Here is a 20,540-nt window from a genome sequence, read left to right on the forward strand (position 1 = left end):
ACAGATAATGGCGGCCCCCATAGAGAGCCGCCATTCCCGTTCGGACTCAAAGAGTGCTTATGAATGGGATCTTCTCAAATTGGGGAGAGGTAATGAGCGTGGTACTGTAGGGCTCAGTCCTGGGCCCAGTGCTCTTCAACATTTTTATTAATGACTTGGAGGAGGAGGTGCAGGGAATGCTGATCAAATTTGCAGATGACACAAAATTGGGCAGGATAGCTAATACCTGGAAGACAGAAACAAAATTCAAAGTGATCTGGATAGACTGGAGCGCTGGGCAGAAAACAACAGAATGACATTTAATAGGGATAAATGCCAAGTTCTGCACCTAGGAAAAAGAAACCAAATGCACAGTTACAAGATGGGGGATATGTGGCTCAACATCACGACAAGTGAGAAGGATCCTGGAATTATTGTAGATCACAAGCTGAATACGAGCCAACAATGTGATGTGGCTGCAAAAAAGACAAATGCTATTTTGGGCTGCATTAATAGAAGCATAGCTTCCAAGTCCTGGGAAGTACTAGTTCCCCTCTACTCAGCACTGGTTAGGCCTCATCTGGAGTACTGTGTCTGGTTCTGGGCACCACATTTTAAGAAGGATGCAGCCAAACTGGAGAGGGTTCAGAGGAGGGCAACAAAGATGATCAGGGGACTGGAAACAAAGCCCTATGAAGAGAGACTGAAAGGACTGGGCATGTTTAGCCTTGAGAAGAGGAGACTGAGGGGAGATAGGATAGTACCCTTCAAGCACTTGAAAGGTTGTCACAGACAGGAAGGCGAGGATCTCTTCTCTATCACGCCAGAGTGCAGGACACGGAATAATGGGCTCAAGTTACAGGAAGCCAGATTCCGGCTGAACATCAGGAAAAACTTCCTGACTGTTAGAGCAATACAACAATGGAACCAATTACCTAGGGAGGTGGTGGGCTCTCCCACACTGAAGGCCTTCAAGAGGAGGCTGGACAGCCATTTGTCAGGGATTCTCTGACTTGGATTCCTGCCTTGAGCGGGGGGTTGGACTCGGTGGACTTGTAGGCCCCTTCCAGCCCTACTATTCTATGATTCTATGATCTCTGTTGGTTAGGATCAAGTCAAGGATAGCTAATCTTCTAGTTCCTTCCTGTCAGGAGTGCCCTAGCTGCCTCTTGCGGTCCCCTCCAATAGCCAACTCAGGATACAGACAACGAGGATTCTTTCCAAGGCTTTATTCCTTTTGTTACTTTATGACTCTTTCAGATACTAATCACTAGCGACTAAGCAAGGAACAGCACTGGGGAAAGATAGCAGAGTAGCCTAGGCTCCAGGTAAGGCAGTGGGTTCCCGTTTGAAGGGGAACCACGGGAAGACTCTGAACTTATGTTCAAGGGAGAGATCCTCCCTCTTTCCCTTGGGTCCTCGGGACACGACCATTGTTTGACAATGACCGAGAGGAACAACCTCTCCAACCGAGAGGAACGCCTCCTTTCGGCGCCCTCCATCTGTTGCTGCTCCCTGCGTCTGCACTGAGTGTCCAGCAAGCTCCCCTCCAGTGCTGTCTCACTGCCAGGGTCACTATCTATCCCAGGAATGCTGGCAGGAGGAATCTCTGCCAGCTGCTGTGCTTGTGAGAGCGAGCTCCTCTCCCACGGATTGCTGTTCTTCCTCAGAATCAGAACTGCTCTGGGGCTCTATGGGCTCAGTTTCCACCCTGACACTTCCTCTACTTTCTGTAGGAGGAAGTTATCCGCCACACAAATCAGGAATTTCCTGGAGGGGCCATGTTTTGCGGAATTTGTTTCCCAACAAATATCGGGGAAATTGAAGTCCCCCATTACTACTACATCATGCTTTCTTGAAACCTTGGCAATTTGCTTTTCAAACGTTTCATCGTCGTCTTCTCCTTGATTGGGTGGCCAGTAGTAGACTCCTACCACCAGGTTCCTTTTATTCTTTGCTCCATTTATTTTGATCCAGATGCTCTCAGTGGGGCTACCAAGCTCATACTTCTGTATTTCTGTGCAGAGATACGTAGTTTTAACATATAGTGCAACTCCACCTCCCTTTCTGTTCCTCCTGTTCTTTTTGGAGAAGTTATATCCTTCAATTGCTGTATTCCAGTCATGGGAGTCATCCCACCAAGTCTGTTATACCTCTCAAGTCATAATTTCCCTCTTGTATTAAGAATTCAAGTTCGTTCTGTTCGTTTCCCATACTCTGGGCATTAGTATTAGGGATGGCAGAGCGTTCCGCCACGGACTCCAATGAGGCCAGATTGTTTAGAATCTGCCCCCCCCCCCTGGCGGAACTCTCCCTGTGGCGAAATTCTCCCCGGACGGACCCTACCTGCCGCTGGCTGGTTTGGTCCGTCCACTGCTGTCCACTGCCCCGGTCTGCGGCTGCAAATGGCGTCTGGCATAGCGGACGCCATTTGTGTCCCTGCTTTAGCTGTGATAGGCTACATAAATCTTTACTTAGCCTATCACAGCTAAAGCAGGGACGCAAATGGCATCTGCTACGCCGGACACCATTTGCGGCCGCAAACGGGCAGCGGACAGAAGTCCGGCTGCAGACAGGCCCGGCTGGTGGCTCCGTGGACTCACTGCAGAGTGGAGCCGGACGGGGAGGATTCCAGGGGGAGGGATGGATCACCTCCCCCCCCCGTGGATGCCGTGGACCAGAACAGTAAGTGGGGTTCGTACACCCCTAATTAGTATATAGACATCGAAGACCATGTGCTTCGTAGTCTGGCTTTCTTCCTACGTGTTTCTGAGGACTATTATTGGGTGCTATTAGAGCTGTTCTCTCCGTTGTGGTGCATGAGGCTTTGTCCATTGTTACCCCCAACTTTACATCTCCCTTCCCCATAGGATTCAGTTTCCCTTCCCCATAGGATGGATGTCACACAGTTCCTAGCACTAAATGTTCCCAGAGGAAAGAGGAAGAGAAGGAGATACAGGGCTGCTGCTTTTGCCATCATCATCAGCGTATCTGCTGTAATGTCTAATTCAGTTCAGGTGCATTGCCTTTTTTCATTGGGGCTTCTTACTTCTTTACACAAGAAACTTATCTCCCACTTTTCCATCTCCAAAATGGAGGTGCCCAAAGTGGCTCACATAACTACAGTAAAACATCAATACAACATTAGCAGCTACATTGATTAAAAACAAATAACAATACAATTTGAAATGAAACAAGAGCCAGGACTGAACAGAAAAACCAAAGGAGCAGATAAAGTCTTTTATACCATATGTGAAATGATAATAAAAACAATGAGTACAATCCATTTCATGATCTGAAGGTCCAGTTATCTTAATGGAAGGGCTTTAGGCAGCTACTTAACATTCCCACAGAAATCCATGGGACTTAGAAGTGCTCAACATTGCCTGGATTGTATCCAATTGTTTCCCTCTGTTCACCAAAGGCTTTTCGATCCAGTGGAGTCTCCTGTGAATAGAAGGGGAAAGGTTATTATTGATTTCTCCTTTGCTCTGCAGTCCCCTGCATCCTTCTCATCTGCTCCAGAGGTTTGGGAGACGAGACCCTCCAAAACAGCATAGGAGGTGGCATGGGTGTGTGTGTGTGTGTGTGTGTCTGTGGGGATTCTGCAGAAGAAAAGGTGAATTTGCAAAAAGTATCTCCCTCCCCCTTACATTCAGAGGACCAGAACAGACATTACTTTAAATCTGTGTCTAGCAGCATCATTGTTCTTTGTTTCCATTTCTACTCTAGAGTATGCATGGGGGAAATCTAGATCTTAAAAGCCCCCCCCCCAGCCCCCATACTAGAATTCCAAACTGGATTGCACCCCCTTGCACATAACTCTAGAGTAAAAATGAGGGGAGGGAGATGTAGCTGCTAGAAACGGGTTTAAAGTCATGTCTGTTTTGACCCACAGAAGCCTCTGCTCTGGCAAAGAACCGTCCATGAGGACAGGGACACAGTTGGCTACAACCCAGAGTTTGCAGCATCTTATGGGTCCTTGTGGTCAACAGTCTGTAGGAACTCTATGCATGTTGTGAGAATGCAACCCACTTCAGAAAATGTAAACACACACAGCCATGCATTGACCCCTGTCCTTTGCTGTCCGCAAATTAACACAGAAACTACGTTTGGACAATTGCGGGGGCAAAAGAACCCATGATGGGTTCTTTCCCCATCCCTGCGCGTGCTGGTCGTGCGACCGCAATTTGCGTAGTTAGCCGTGGTGCAGCACAGGTTGCATGTCATCTGAACCCAGCGGGCGGTGGGAGTGGCTTCTCACCCACCCCACAACCTCGACTGCAAGTCGTGGGTTGTAGGGTGGGATTGTCTGAACCTCGTCAGACTCAATGCGGCATCCCCCTTTCTGATTGTGATGCCCCCAGTGGTGTAGCGGAGCAAGGGCTTGCAGAGACGCAGCACTGGCACTTTTTTTTTTTTATTAGCCAGGGCACTGACATCACCTGCCCCTACCTGTTCCCTCTGAGCTTAGCTGCAATTCTCATAGTAGCTGAGAGGCGGACGGGATGAATTTTCCTAGCCTATATAGAATATATTGTTCTCTGTTGTACTGCAAAGTATTTTGGGGTGGCCTGGTCTTAAATGGGCAGTTAAGACCCATTAGCTTTACAAAAGGCCTGCTTCCAGTGGAGATGAAAACTGCTAGAACTGGCTTGTTAATATGGATCAGCTCAGCTGCCTGAATTTTGGGGGTCTCCTTGGGAGCATGGCTACGCTGGCTGTCATGATGAGCGCCTGCACTTCAAAATTTACCACTACACCACTGAATGCCCCGAGTGTTGAGTCAACCTGCCCTTTTCCAACATTGTCATAGCTGAAGCTGATTGGTTCCCAAGCAGCCCTGTAGCTTGAAACCAAAGATGTCTTCCTTTTCTGCTACTTCTTTAGTAGATAACTTCAGATTTATATTTTGCTGAAATGTGTGCAATGGAACAGTACTTAGGAGCAGGTCATAGGGCTTATAGACTGTTGAATATGTGACAAGGAGGCTGTAAAAGATCTGGTCAGATGAAGTTAATTAACGGTAAATGAAGGACAGCTGCTTTTTATGTGTGTAGCACATCTTTGATCTGCTCAACCCTTCAGACCTCTGTGGACAAGGTAGTTAAATACAAACTAGGAGGCCTATTTTAAAGACATTAAGACCCTCAGGGGCAAGGAGTGACAGTCCATGCAGCCATGAGCTGTTAGCTTTATTCATTAGAGAACATTAAATATGTCAAAAAAGAGAGTAATGTCTCTGCACTTAGTTCATCCCAAACACTGAATATTACCACTGCTTTGGGACATGTGAGTGAGCCAGCATCTGAGAAGAATTTGTCATACAGACAAAAAATATAAGGATTAATCTCTGTCTCTCCCTCCCTCTGCCCCTCTCGATATATATGTGTCACGCACACACACGTATAGATATGTTTGTGTGTGTGTGTGTGAGAGAGAGAGAGAGAGAGAGAGGGAGAGAGAGAGAGAGAGGAGGCACATTTTTGTTGCAAGGATATCAGTTCACTAATGGTCTCTGGCCTCAGTTCAAAGAGCTGGTTATTGCCTGTCTTTCTCCACATGTGCCTAACATCCTAAGATCTTCATCAGAGGCCCTTCTTTTGGTTACCCCGTCAGGTGAAGTGAGGTGGGTGGTTTATTGGGGAAAGGCCTTTTCAGTGGTGGCACTCTGACTGAAATTTCCTCCCCAGACAGCAGGGCCAGCCCTAAATATTTTGGTGCCTGAGGCAGAGCAGCAAATGACAACTCACCCTGGCTCCACCGAACAACCCAAGTCAAGGTGCTTAGTGCCCAAGGAAAGCCAGGTTATTTTGGCACCTGAGGCAGAATAACCACAAGTAGCTCTTGTGTACCTCCCTGGCAGTAAAAATACAATAATAATACATTAAAGAACTAATAATTTGCTGCCCTATTATGGCACCCAAAATCTGCTGCCTGAGGCAGCTGTCTCACTCTGCCTAATGGTAGAGCCAGTACTGTCTTACTTGGTGCCTCCTTTAGTGTCATTTATTTTCCCAAGCCTTCTAATTTGTTTGAGCTTCAAATCTGATTTTTATCTTCTTCATGTGATTTCATGCTGGTTTTAGGTATTTTGTTCTTAATATCAGCAACATCCAACATTGCACAAGCAGTCTTCTGCTCATGCAGTAGTACTTCCTCTTCCTCCCCTCCCCCATGCACCCTCCCCCAAATCTGCTCTGGAGGGTTCCTCAACTGCAGCAGATCTGGGGAGAATGTTGGGAGCTGCAGCGGGGAAGAAGAATCCAGTCGGATATAACCCTATGTAGATTGGTTTTGTGTATTTAAACTGTTTTTCTACATCTTAACCATGTAAGCCACCTTGATAATTAACTGAATGGCAGGATATACAAATCTCCAAAGATAGATAGATAGATCGATCGATAGATAGATAGATAGATAGATGAAGAAATAAATAATTGCGGACTGATATAGTGGCCTGAGTCTGCACTAGTGGAGCTATTGTCAGGGTTGTATCTGAGCCCATAGAGTCCCAAAGCAGCTCTGATTCTGAAGAGAGGCAACTCGAGGGGGAGGAACTCTCTCAGACTTCAGAGGCGCAGGTAGAGGGGGAGCCCCCACCCCCTTCTCACATCCCTGGGAGTGACAGCAAACCAGGCATAGAAAGGGAGGGACAGCCTGCACTTTTAGACGTGAGGCGCAGATGCAGGCACAAGCAAGAGATCGCAGGGACCAAGCTTCGGCACTCAGCCCAATTGGCTCGACATCAACAGCTGCACCCAGAAGCATCATGGGAGAGGGGGAGATCTTCCTCTCCCACCCCTTAAGTTCAGAGAAGTGCCGCTCTTTTCCCAAACGGAGATCAACTGATGTCCTAACCCTTAGAACCTCTAGGTGGCTGTTCCTTTGTAGTTTCTCTGAGTATCAAGCAATTAGCATCTGTATGCCTCATTAGGATAAATGGAATTAAAGCCTTGGAAAGCAGCCCTTTTGTCTGAATGTTGCTTTTGGCTATTGGAGTATTCAGTAGGCAACAGGGGAACCTTGACAGCTATAGTTCTATCAGCTTCGGCTGATATCCCAACTACAACCCTATCTGGACAGAGATAGCCTAGCTACAGTTATCCGTGCAATGGTAGCCTCTTGTTTGGATTACTGCAAAGCGTCATATGTGGGGCTGCCTTTGAAAATGGCCTAGAAACTTCAGTTGGTCCAAAATAGGGCAGTGAGATTGATAACAAGGACTGGTCAATATAAACATATCACACCAGTGCTTTATGATCTGCATTGGCTGCCAGTCTGTTTCCGGGTCCAATTCAGAGTGCTGGTATTAACCTACAAAGCCAAAACAGCTCGGAGCCAGGTTGCCTGAAGACCATCTCTTTCCATACATCTCTGCCAGACCCTAAGATCATCCTCAGAGGCCCTTCTCTGGATGCCCCCGCCAAATGATGCGAGGCAGGTGGTTATTAAGGAGAGGGGCTTTTCAGTGGTGGCACCCTGCTATGGAATAACCTCCCTGAAGAGGCTCAGATGGTGCCTACATTGTGGTCTTTTCAGCATCTGTACTGAACTATTAAAGAGGATGAATATGATTGTAAATAATAACAGCAATTCATTGTTAATTGCAACTACGATTCTGTCTCCTCTCTACCCCCCCCACTTCCACCCAAAACCAACCCAATTCTTTCTCCATCCTCCTGACTTCACATCCACAGTAAGTTCAATGTGTGAGTTTGAGTTGTATATTATGGCAAAGTTACTGTGTTTCTCATGAAGTTAACTATTAAAACTAAGGCACTGCTAAAACTCTAAAATAGCTTATTCGCCATATGTTATAGAGAGCAATGTGCCATCTAAGGAATATTAAATTATTCACATGTTAATTTTTGGTGTGCTAGAATTAGCACAGGTTGTTTTTTCATCTGTTTGTTTCGTGTTGAATCTGTTTGAGCACACATGATGTCATCTTCTCATCTAATATATACTGACATCTCTTAGGAAAAGTATAATCTAATACTCTATCACAGTTGAATTATGGGCCAACAGAAGTGCATTTAATCTAACTTTTAAAGCAGACAGATAATGGCTTTGCTTATTTCATGGGTGAATCAAGAGCCAGTGTGGTGTAGTGGTTAGAATGTTGGATGAGACTTGAGAGATCCAGGTCCTAGTCCCCACTTGACCAAGAAGCTCACTGGGTGACCTAACCTATCTTCACATGGTTGTTGTGAGGATAAAATAGAGAGGAGGGGGACCATGTAAGACACCTTGGGTTCATTTGAAAGAAGAAAAGAGGTGGGAATGGATATACATGTAATAATAATAAAATTGAAGGAATTGGAAATTATTCCCAATGGCTCAGACCTTTATACTTTCTCTCTTTCGAACTCTGCATGGGATTTTGCTGCTTTGCACTTTAGCTCCTAGAATCTATGCCTTGATTGTCTCTTCTTTTATTCTGATTTTGCAGATGGCAAACCAGGGATAAGAACTAGTGACTTGTCCAAGGTCATTTCTCATTAGGAATCTAAACTGAGAGCCAAGTCTCAGTGCTGACCTTAGACAATATTATACCACCATCCCTGCTGTCTACCAAAGTTCATTTGTTTAAATGACACATAGAAATGGACATTACAGGCAGGATGATGGTATAACCCCTGTCTTGGCATCTTCTTCCAGTTGCTTGTGATAAGGCCAGCCCTGCTAAGTCCATTATTCTGACTGCAAATAAATAATACTGCCTTTTGGCATCTGAATTTGACCCAGTTTTTGTTGGATTCGAGTTTTGGCATCTGGTGTGCTAATAGACATGATATGTGCTTATCAACATAATTTGCAATACAGTGACCGGCTCAGCTCAAACAAATATAAGAAAGAAGGAAGCTGGATATAGTATTTATTTATGATATTGCTATACTGCCCAATAGCAAAAGCTCTCTGGGCAGTTCACAAAACTTAAAACCATAAAATACAATTGCATAATAAAACATGCTGGGGAATGCTGGGAACTGTAGGATTGTTTCCATCTAAACATGCATAGGATTGCATCCTAAGGGCGCAATCCTATGTGGATTGCCAGCAGCCTCCGAACTCAGAGGCTGCCAAGTATCCAATGCAGGGTGGGAGGATAGTAGAGGCGATCTTTGCCTCCGCACTCCAGGCGCCCTGCATTTCTCTCCACACCAGCTATGAGGGGGAGGGAGAGGGGGCAGGGAGCATGGTTTCGTGGCTCTGAGGTCACAGCCCTGTCTCTGACCTTGGAGCCAGGAAGTCAAACTATTCTATGCCCCCCGAAACACTGTCCGGGGATATAGGATCACTCCCTAAATAGATTTATTTTTACTGCAAATTGCCAAATACTTCAGTGCAAGACAATGGCAATATATTTCCAAGCTGTTGTGGCCTTTGCTTTGATATAATGTAGCACTGGTAGGATGAGACATTCAAAGACCTGGACAAATGAATCACCAGCATAAAGCAACTTGCATTCAGCTTTTCTTAAACATTTTATGAGGACTTTTCATAACCTATGTTCGACAATATTCTAACGTGTAATTAGTTCCATGATAGCTGTGTTTTCTTTGGCTGTTTCTCAAATCATTATGACTGGCTTGTTTGAACCTGTCACTTAGATTACCTTTAGCTGCTTATGTTGTCTTCGCTGTGGAAAATCTTAATAATGTATCTATACGGTATAAAACAAATCTAGCATGGGAAAGAGGCATAGCTGGTTTAGAAGAATATAATGTTTCCTTGTAGTACAATCTTAACCATGTTTACTGAAAAGAAAGTTCCCGTGTGTTTAATGGGAATTGGGTTCCTAGTAAGTGAATTTATGATTGAAGCCTGCCTGAGATAAAATTTCCAGATTTTGTGACTGGCTAACCAAAAAGGACCTTATTAATGGAGTACACTTGTCTGAAATTCTACTGATAATTTCTAATCAAAATGCAGCTTAAATTTTCTAACCACAGGGGAGAAGTCCCATGCTCCTTGGGAGGGGACATGGGATGCTTCGGACTTCCTCTCTACAAGCAGAGACGGGGTCCACAGGCAGAGCCTGTCCCAGTGTGGTGGCAGTAAGCTCTGCTGGTGGAGTTCCATTTTGATTAGAAATTCTCAGTAGAGTATTTTTCTATTTCTTTTTACAGAGAACTGTAAGTTGTGTCCAGTGTTAATGGTCCATGAACAGAAGTAGCTTCAGAGATGGCCACCAACTTGTGTGGCTTTAAAAGGAGATTAGAGAAATTCATGGATGATAAGGCTAGCAATGGCTACCAGTTCTGATGGCTATATATTACCTCTAGTATCAGATGCAGTATGCCTATGTATACCAGTTGCTGAGGAACATGAACAGGAGGGTGCTAATGCTCTTGTGTTCTGCTTGTGGACTTCCCATGGGCATCTGCTTGGCTACTGTGTGAACAGAATGCTGGACTAGGTAGGCCTTTGGTCTGATCCAGCAGGGCTCTCCTTATGTTTGTATGTTCTTATGTTCCATCAATGGAAGGAGAGTTGCAGAACTCTCTTCTCATGACTAGTAGTGCTTTCGGTTCATTGAGCATTAACATTGGACACATCCTTATGTCTTGACATCACTTGTGTAATTATGACACCTGTTGTAGTGGTAAATGAGAAGTGCACATGTAACAATCGTGTAAGAAAGAAGAGATCCTACATTTATACAGGGATGGTTAGGCCAGACTCCTTTATGTCAACCTGGAAAGAAGTGGGATGGCACTCCACCCCACTTAGAGCACTGGGTTAATACAATTTATTTATTATTGATAACATGTATTAGTCACATCACTGCTGTTGGGAAGGACTAGCAGAACCCTTGCTTGTCCTCTTAATGGGTAGTGTTTTAAAATTGTAGGCAACTTAGGCTGGAAACAGTTGATATCTTTTTTTAAGAGTGTTGAAAAATGGCAGAAAGGAGCCCAATGTGGACTGATCCGACCACATGACCCAAGGTATCATGTCAGCATGGGATTTTCCCATGTGTTACCCCATTTTCACCTCTGGTCAATAGGATTTTATATCTCTTGTTTGTTTATTGCTTCAAAAATCTGTAACACCCGGTCAGAGCTGGCCTTAGGGGTGGCTGAGCTAGGTTATCACCTGGGATACTGAGCTGAGGGGGTGCCAAGCTAAGCTGAGCCAAGGGGGGCTCCAAGCTGACTTGTACGGGACACCAAGCTGAGCTTGTGTGTGTGTTGTTGTTTTAATGTACTGTTTGTAATGAGTTAGGGTGGCAAAAAGCAAGTGTCTGCAACCTTTCTTTCAAGGTTCTACAGCTTGTTTGAGTACTAACTACAAAAACGATCTTCCTTCTATTAGCTCCTTTTTCAATTTCCACTTTGATGACATTTGTGGGAGGTTAAAGTCAGTGGAACACAGCTTCACTTTCAGGCAACATTACTGAGCGCTTAGCATTTCAAATACTGGAAACGCTATAAGCACTATATTATAATAATAATAATAATATAATTATTTGTATTTATAACTTTTATTTTTTATTTTTAAAGATAAAAATAATGGATATTCAAAGAATGCTTACCAAAAGATAGGAACTGCTACAAAATGAAACAAAACAAAACAAAACATAATATAAGTAACACCTCTGATAGTTCTGCTGTGCTGCATGGTGCACTGCCACTGCTCAGAATTTGGCTTTTCAAGCTCCAGCTTGTGCAAACTGTACCACAGTGGCTGAGAGGTTTTGCGCAATGTCATTCTTGATGGACCCCACACCTGCACCAGGCCCATAAGGCCCTGCATAACTGACTATCGGGGGTGGGGGATGACACCAAAGGCACTCCTCGCCCAAGGAGATATTTATCCTAGGACAGGCCCTGCACCTGCTTGATCACAGGTGACAGGGGGACAAGAGAAATATGGATGCACACCCTGGGAAATGAAATCACTTTCAATTGCATTAAGAATGACTGTTATCTTGAAATACCTGAAATCTCGTAATGGGACTACTAAGTCTAGGGAGCAGGGATGTATTCAACTTGAACACCTGAGCAGCCCAATCCCCCTTTTCTCTGAGCCTGTCTCACTTCCTCTGCTCCCCCTCCCCTTACCAGTTCCACTTTCCCCAAGAAAAGAACCCTCACTTTGGGGGAGTTGTCATTTTCACCTAAGAATCATGTGGTCAGATTATATCTGGACAAAACCCCAAAGGCACATCCCTTTTGCTCTTCTCCCAGGGCTGGCCTGAGACATTTTGCTGCCTCAGGTGAATAGCAAGATGGTGCCTCCTTCCCCCCACCCACTCCATATACAAAAGCAAGCAAACTGGCTGTTAAATCTTCAACAACAGCCGCAGGACACCATCCTCTTCTGGATCTGAGGATCTCTTGGGAAGTCTAGGGCAGACCATGTGGCATACCCAGTTTTGTTTGCTCTCTGCCTCTCAGCATCTGTTGCCTGAGGAAGCTCCCTCACTTTGCCTAATGTTAAGTCTGGCCCTCTCTGCCTCTATTCTGTTTTTCCACCCAACTCACTTTTTCCAAAGCACTGTGCAGTGGAAAGTAGCTTGAGATGAAAAACGGCTGTTAGGGAAAGGGTTAAGCACCTCCCCCCCTCTCTCCTCTGTACAATTAAGAGTTCAGTGAATGAAACACAGCCACCACCAAAACCTCTGAGGCACAGGAGGCTGTAAGGATAGTTGGATCATGTCCACATGGGGCTTTTAGTTGTACATTTGTTACTCATGAGCTACACACACTTGAGCTGAATTTGAAGGATATAATTTGTTCAAAAAGAACAGGAGGAACAGAAAGGGAGGTGGGGTTGCACTGTATGTGAAAAATACGTATCTCTGCACAGAAATACAGGAGGATGAGCTTGATAGCCCCATTGAGAGCGTCTGGATCAAAATAAATGGAGCAAAGAATAAAAGGAACCTGGTCGTCAGAGTCTACTACTGGCCACCCAATCAAGGAGAAGACGAGGATGAAACTGAAAAGCAAATAGCCAATGTGTCAAGGAAGCATGATGTAGAAGTAATGGGGGACTTCAATTTCCCCAATATTTGTTGGGAGACAAATTCTGCAAAACATGGCCCCTCCAGGAAATTCCTGACTTGTGTGGCGGATAACTTCCTCCTACAGAAAGTAGAGGAAGGAACTAGAGGATCAGCTATCCTTGACTTGATCCTAACCAACAAAGATGACTTAGTGGATCAAGTAGCAGTTACAGGAACTCTGGAGGAAAGCGACCATGTTGTACTTGAGTTCTTGGTTCTAAGGGAAGCAAAAGCCGAGTGTAGTCGAACGCGTAACCTGGATTTTAGAAAAGCTGATTTTAATAAACTCAGAACAATGATCAGTAAGGTCCCATGGCAAGTGATGCTAACGAGAAAAGGAGTCCAAGATGGGTGTGAGCTTTTAAAAAAGGAAATTCTCAAGACACAATCACAAACAATTCCAACAAGAAGAAAAGGTGGAAGACAACAGAAGAAGCCAATGTGGCTTCACAAAAAGCTTAGGGATTACTTGAAAACAAAAAAGGACACATATAGGAAGTGGAAAGAAGGCCAAGTAACAAAGGAAGAGTACAGGCAGGTAACACAGAATTGCAGGGATGGTGTCAGGAAGGCTAAAGCTGAGAATGAGCTGAGGTTAGCGAGGGATGCTAAAAACAACAAAAAGGCTTTCTTCAGCTACGTGCTTAGTAAGACGCAGAGGAAAGAAATGGTTGTTCAGCTATTAAGTAAGGATGGCAAAACGATAACAGATGACAAAGAAAAGGCAGAGGTGCTCAATTCCTACTTTGGCTCAGTCTTCTCCCAAAAGAGGGTCTATGACCCCCCTGGCAAAGGCAAAGTACAGGCTGAAGGGGCAGGATTGCAGCTTGAGATCAATAGGCATATGGTCAAGGAACAAAGCCCTATGAAGAGAGACTGAAAGAACTGGGCATGTTTAGCCTTGAGAAGAGAAGACTGAGGGGAGATAGGATAGCACTCTTCAAGTACTTGAAAGGTTGTCCCAGAGAGGAAGGCCAGGATCTCTTCTTGATCATCCCAGAGTGCAGGACACGGAATAATGGGCTCAAGTTATAGGAAGCCAGATTCCAGCTGAACATCAGGAAAAACTTCCTGGCTGTTAGAGCAATACGACAATGGAACCAATTCCCTAGGGAGGTGGTGGGCTCTCCCACACTGGAGGCGTTCAAGACAAGGCTGGACAGCCATCTGTCAGGGATGCTCTGACATGGATTCCTGCATTGAGCGGGGGGTTGGACTCGATGGCCTTGTAGGCCCCTTCCAACCCTACTATTCTAGGATTCTATGATTCTGTGATTCTATGTGCTAGTTCTTTACCAAGCCACATGACAGAAAGGGACTACCAAGAGCCCAGTGTGGGCTGATCTGACCACATGACCCAAGGCACAGTGTCAGCACGGGATTCTCCCATGTCACCTCCCTCGCTGGGAGGACTCCTCCCAAAGTGGTTTAAGGCTTAAGTAATGAACTGGGAGAGGGCAACATTCCTGCGCAGATGCATCTTCATGGTCGAAATATGGATGGTGAAAAATAATATGTGTTTGCTATTCTTCCCTTCCCCACAAGCAAAATTGATATTCCTTGGCAAGGATATCCAAAGACTCTGTGAGAGTACAGAAAAGAGTGCGGGGGGGGGGGGGTAGAGAGAGAGAGATCGATCTGAGTCTGTGAACACACACTAGAACAGATTCATAACCAAAATTTTACTTTTTCTTATAACCAAAATTTTACTTTTTCTTATAACCAAAATTTTACTCTTTCTTATAACCAAAATTTTACTTTTGCTACAAACAATGTGGAATCAATACTTGTACCTTTTCTATTTCAGGTCCAGACTATGTACAAAATTGTGCTCTTTATAGACACCATAAGGTTTCATGGTGTTTCAAGCATTTGTCATGTCACATAGTATTCTTTTGGCAGCAAGGCACTGATTTGTAGATGAAATTGTTAAAAAAAAATGGGGGGAGCTTTAATTTTCATAAATCAGGACTAAATAATGATTTGCTCACATATAACAGCTTCACAACCAGGCCTATCTTGACAGGGGGGAATGGTACATATTGCAATATTTATTATTATTTTGCATATTCTGACAAGTATGTCTTTGCATGCCAAAACAAATATGTACAGTTCCAACTATATAGTATACAGTGCCTGACATATGTTTCTCTCTATGAGCAAATTTCCATTGTGTTTTGTTTCCTCTGTGACTGTCTTATTCCAGGAAAATGAGTAAAGCACATTGAGGAGGGTGAATAATGCTTTCTGCACTAAAGGGGGCATCTGCAATAAAATGCATGCAACATACTTCCCAGCAGTGCTGGCTCCAGGTTTTTGAGGGCCCTTGGGCAAGACAGCTTCAATGGGCCCTTTCCCTCACTGAGTCTACCTTCTCACTCCCATTGTCACCAGCTGCTACTGCTCCTCATTCTTTCTCTCATCATTGCTGTTGCTTGCTTCACAGGCAGAGAGCCAGGGAGCAAGCAGGCCGTGTCATCCCCTCCTCCTCCTTCTCACCACCACTGTTGTCTGGGCCAGAGTGACAGGCAGGTGAAAAAGCAGGTTACAATGGTGAAGAGGAAGGGCAACTACAGGGGGCTCTTGTCAGTGGCCCCTAGTGGGATGTGGGCCCCTGGCAGATGCCCAACTTACTCTTGACACTGGCTCTGCTTCCCAGCCCCTCAGACTTGATCTAAATGGTGGAACAACATATAGAATTCTGAGGCTCTAACGTCAAAGTGCAACAATCACATTTGTACAGGCTGAAACTGTTGGAAAGCCCATGCATATATTATTTTCTTTCTTATGCTATTGATATCCTTTAATTCCCTTGTTGGTGAATATATTGGATAATGTCAGATATTATTTTAAGATATCTGATAGACACAGTTAAGACACACCAGTTTCTAAGCTTAAGGTACAACTTGCCCTATTAGAGCATTCCTCAACTGAGTGCCCTCCAGCTGTGTTGGATTACAATTCCCACCATCCCCAGCCAGCATGGGTCAAGCTGGCTGGAGCAAATCAGAGTTGTAATCTAATGCAACTGGAGGACACTCAATTGGGGAAGCCTGCCATACCGTAATGTGCATTTCTACCTCCATCTTGAAGGCTTGTGGTGATAACAAAAGTCAATTAAAAATGCTAAAATGCTAAAATCAGACTAAGGTATCAAATATATTACTCCTGCCCTTTCCCTTTCCAGGTTAGCTCCAGACTAACCACTTTTCACTGCAGAATGCAGCTGCTCAAATCTATCTGTCTATCTATCTATCTATCTATCTATCCATCCATCCATCCATCCATCCGTCCAATCCATCATCTCTTTGACGGTTACACAAAGCAGCAGACATATTTAAAGGTACAATCCTATGCATGTTTAGACAGAAAAAAGTCCTACAACTCCCAGCATGCTGGAGTTGCAGGACTTTTTTTTCTGTCTAAGCATGCATAGGATTGCCCCTTCGAAGAACAAGAACACCTATTAAATCTGAACATAGGAAGATGCCTTATTTTAAGTCAGGCCATTGGTCCATTTAGTTCAGCACTGTCTACACCAGCTTTCCCCAACCAATCCCCCCACCAGATGTTTTGGACATCAATTCCCATCAGCCCCAGCCAGCAGGGCCAATGGACAGGGATGCTGGGAGTGGTAGTCTGAAATGTCTGGAGGTCAGGGGGAGATTGGTCTACACTGACAGGGAGTGGCTCTTCAGAGCTTAAGACAGGAGCCTTTCCTAGCTTTTCCTGGACATTGAACCTGGGACTTTTGCCTGATCAGTCTGTGCTCTACCACTGAGCTATGTGGCACATCCCTAAAGGAACACAGAAAGCTGATCAAGTCAGACTTTTGGTTATTTTAGTTCAGTATTGTCTACACTGACTGGCAGTGACTCTCCAGGATTTCAGACAGGTCTTTCCCAGCCCTACCTGAAATCTGTGGCCCCTTCCCATGTACCATGTTAACTGCTTACGTTTTCCTGTTGCTGGCAGTTCTTTCCTTTCTTTAGCCAATTCTGAGCTCGCTTGTGTATGTCTCTGGCGCTGTCCACACCACATGCTAACCCACATTCAGTGGATGAGTGTGGGTTGTTTTGAACTATTGTTGTTTCTTGAACCGTGGGTCAGTGCGTTGTCTGAATGCAGCATATTTTCCGCAGGATGGGTTATCTTGTTGTCTGAACACAGCCAGGGTGGCTTGTTAACCACCCTGAACATCCCAACAACAAACCATGTGTTCTCAAGGTGGCTTGGTCGAGAAAATAAACCACACTGCATGGTTAACAAGATACCCTGGCTGCATTCAGACAACATGCTAACCCACAATTCAACAAACATTGTTTTTGACATGGATTTGTCAAAAACAAGTCCTGCCAGACGAATCTGATCTCATTTTTTGACCAAGTAACCTCCCTTGTGGACCGTGGGAATGCTGTAGACATCATATAACTCGACTTCAGCAAAGCTTTCGACAAAGTGCCCCATGATATCCTGATGAGCAAACTAGCTCAAAGTGGGCTAGATGAAACAACGATCTGATGGATCCACAGCTGGCTACAGAATCGGACTCAAAGAGTGCTTCTCAATGGGACCTTCTCAAACTGGAGGGAGGTAACGAGCGGGGTACCGCAGGGCTCAGTCCTGGGCCCAGTGCTCTTCAACATTTTTATTAATGACTTGGAGGAGGAGGTGCAGGGAATGCTGATCAAATTTGCAGATGACACAAAATTGGGCGGGATAGCTAATACTTTGGAAGACAGAAACAAAATTCAAAGTGATCTGGATAGACTGGAGCGCTGGGCAGAAAACAACAGAATGACATTTAATAGGGATAAATGCCAAGTTCTGCACCTAGGAAAAAGAAACCAAATGCACAGTTACAAAATGGGGGATACGTGGCTCAACCACACTACAAGCGAGAAGGATCTTGGAATTGTTGTCGATCACAAGTTGAATATGAGCCAACAATGTGATGTGGCTGCAAAAAAGGCCAATGCGATTTTAGGCTGCATTAATAGAAGCATAGCTTCCAAATCCCGGGAAGTACTAGTTCCCCTCTACTCAGCACTGGTTAGGCCTCATCTGGAGTACTGTGTCCAGTTCTGGGCACCACACTTTAAGAAGGATGCAGACAAACTGGAGAGGGTTCAGAGGAGGGCAACAAAGATGATCAGGGGACTGGAAACAAAGCCCTAGAGACTGAAAGAACTGGGCATGTTTAGCCCTGAGGAGAGAAGACTGAGGGGAGATATGATAGCGCTGTTCAAGTACTTGAAAGGTTGTCCCAGAGAGGAAGGCCAGGATCTCTTCTTGATCATCCCAGAGTGCAGGACACGGAATAATGGGCTCAAGTTACAGGAAGCCAGATTCCGGCTGAACATCAGGAAAAACTTCCTGACTATTAGAGCAATACGGCAATGGAACCAATTACCTAGGGAGGTAGTGGGCTCTCCCACACTGGAGGCGTTCAAGACGAGGCTGGACAGCCATCTGTCAGGGATGCTCTGACTTGGATTCCTGCATTGAGCAGCGGGTTGGACTCGATGGTTTTGTAGACCCCTTCCAACCCTACTATTCTATGATTCTATGAAACAACCCACGGTTCGAAACAACCCACACTCAACCACTGACTGTGGGTAAACGTATTGTGTGAACAGCCCCTCTGAGTTGCAAATAGTGCATATAGGCTGGGGTGGCGGCGGCGTATTTCCTAATTCCACCCCCACCCCTATCCTCTTTCAGACATTTAGATCCATCCTAATCCTGAAGTTAAGGACATCTTCTGCCTCCTACAAAGAAAGATCCATGTAAGATCTGCGGGGGCGCAGAAATTCAAGTCATCTGCCTCCCAATTCTGTGTTGTTTCTGCCTGCATCATACATATTCTTTCAACTGGGTAGCGGCAATTTTTCCTTATGTGTTCCCACTTTGCTTTGCCCTCTCATCAGACATCCTTCACACATGGTTGGTTAGACCACCTGTTTTGAGAGCCTTTAGTATGAGAGATATTTGCATGTTTAATGTGCTGACTTCCAGTTGTGTTGCACTAGCTATTAGCTACTAACTTGTATTATTAAAATTTTTAGTATTATTAATATTATTTGTTGTTGTTTAGTTTCTATTCTGCCTTTCTACCAAGGTACACAAGGCAGCTTATAGCATAATCCAAACAACATAACATAAATTGCAAAATAAAAAATAGCCTAAAAAACTCTAAAAATAAATACAACAGCAAGTAATACAACAGTGTCAAAAGAGCAAAACAAATCTTTTAGAAAAGCTCACTTAAATATAATTGTCTTCACTGCCTGCCTAAAGGCAGGCACCAATGGAAGTCAATGGAAGCCCATTCCAAATTCTGTGTCCCACAACTGAAAAGGCATAGTCCCAGTGTACCTACCCTCCAGATATCAGGTGGCAGCAGAACCTGAAGGAGGATCTCTGAAGTGGAATGTATGTCCCAAATGGATCATACAGAGAGATACAGTTCCTAAGGTATTCTAGTCACCACCCATTTAGGGCTGTAAAGATCAAAGCCAAGGGAAAGGTGGCCATGTGTCCTCTTTTAAAGTGGATAATCCTTTATTTGAAGGAGTCCTCTATAAGAACATAAGAGGAGCCCTGCTAGATCAGACCAAAGGCCTATCTAGTCCAGCATTCTGTTCACACAGTGGCCAACCAGATGCCTATGGGAAGCCCACAAGCAGGACATGAGTGCATCAGCACCCTCCTGCCCATGTTCCCCAGCAGCTGATATACATAGGCATACTGCCTCTGATACTGGAGGTAGGGATGTTCCAGTCCATCACCTGCTCATGGATGAAATCAGATTCCGAATTTGCAATTCCCACTAGTGAAAATGTGCAAATCCCCCCAAAGTGCGCAAATCTTCCCCCAAATGCACAAATCTCCCCCAAATGCACAATTTCCTACTTTAGCCTATGAAGAAAGTGTGCATTTTGAGCAAGTGGTTTTTTTTAATGCATTTTTCTATGACTGAATTTGTGTAAAATTCCAGAAATTTGTCTTTTTTAAAAAATGGTCCACAAGTCTGTGGAATCCATGTGACTCAGGAAAAGCCAGTCTGCTGCAGAATCCGCAGGTTGGATTCATAGGAATTCAAACTCCTTTGATCCCGTTGCAGATTTCTCCAACATCCCTAACTGGAGGTAGCAGAGAGTCATCAGGACTAGTAGCCATTCATAGCATTCTCTTCTCTATCTGAAGGCCTGGCCTGTCCAACTGCAGAACCGTAAGGGCCTTCTACAGACATTCTAATGAATGTCTGTACGTCAGGGACAGAGCCTGCTGTCTCCCTTAGCCCATAAGACTCCCTTAGTCTGCCACAGCCCATTATCCTTGGATTTTGAATGCCTGAAAAGGGCTTATGTTGGTGAGGGGAAGATACGAATACATCCGTATATTACTGGACAAAAAGAGGAAATTAAAATGGGATATGTTGGTCTCCCCTGGGCATTTTCTCTCTGAATTTAAGGTTACTACATTTTAAAAAACAAAAGGCAGTTGTGGCAAGAGGCTAAAAAATTATTAGGAAGTT

At 44.7% G+C, this 20,540-nt stretch overlaps 1 protein-coding gene across 4 annotated transcripts in view; it reads left to right on the forward strand.

Annotated features, from left to right (window-relative positions):
- SLC25A21 (solute carrier family 25 member 21) overlaps positions 1 to 20,540 on the forward strand; it is a 438,251-nt gene that overhangs the window by 231,261 nt on the left and 186,450 nt on the right. The window lies entirely within an intron of this gene.

Source organism: Heloderma suspectum, chromosome 1, assembly GCF_057233095.1.
Source record: "Heloderma suspectum isolate Gila_16-S chromosome 1, 16-S_ref, whole genome shotgun sequence".
NCBI lineage: Eukaryota > Metazoa > Chordata > Lepidosauria > Squamata > Helodermatidae > Heloderma > Heloderma suspectum.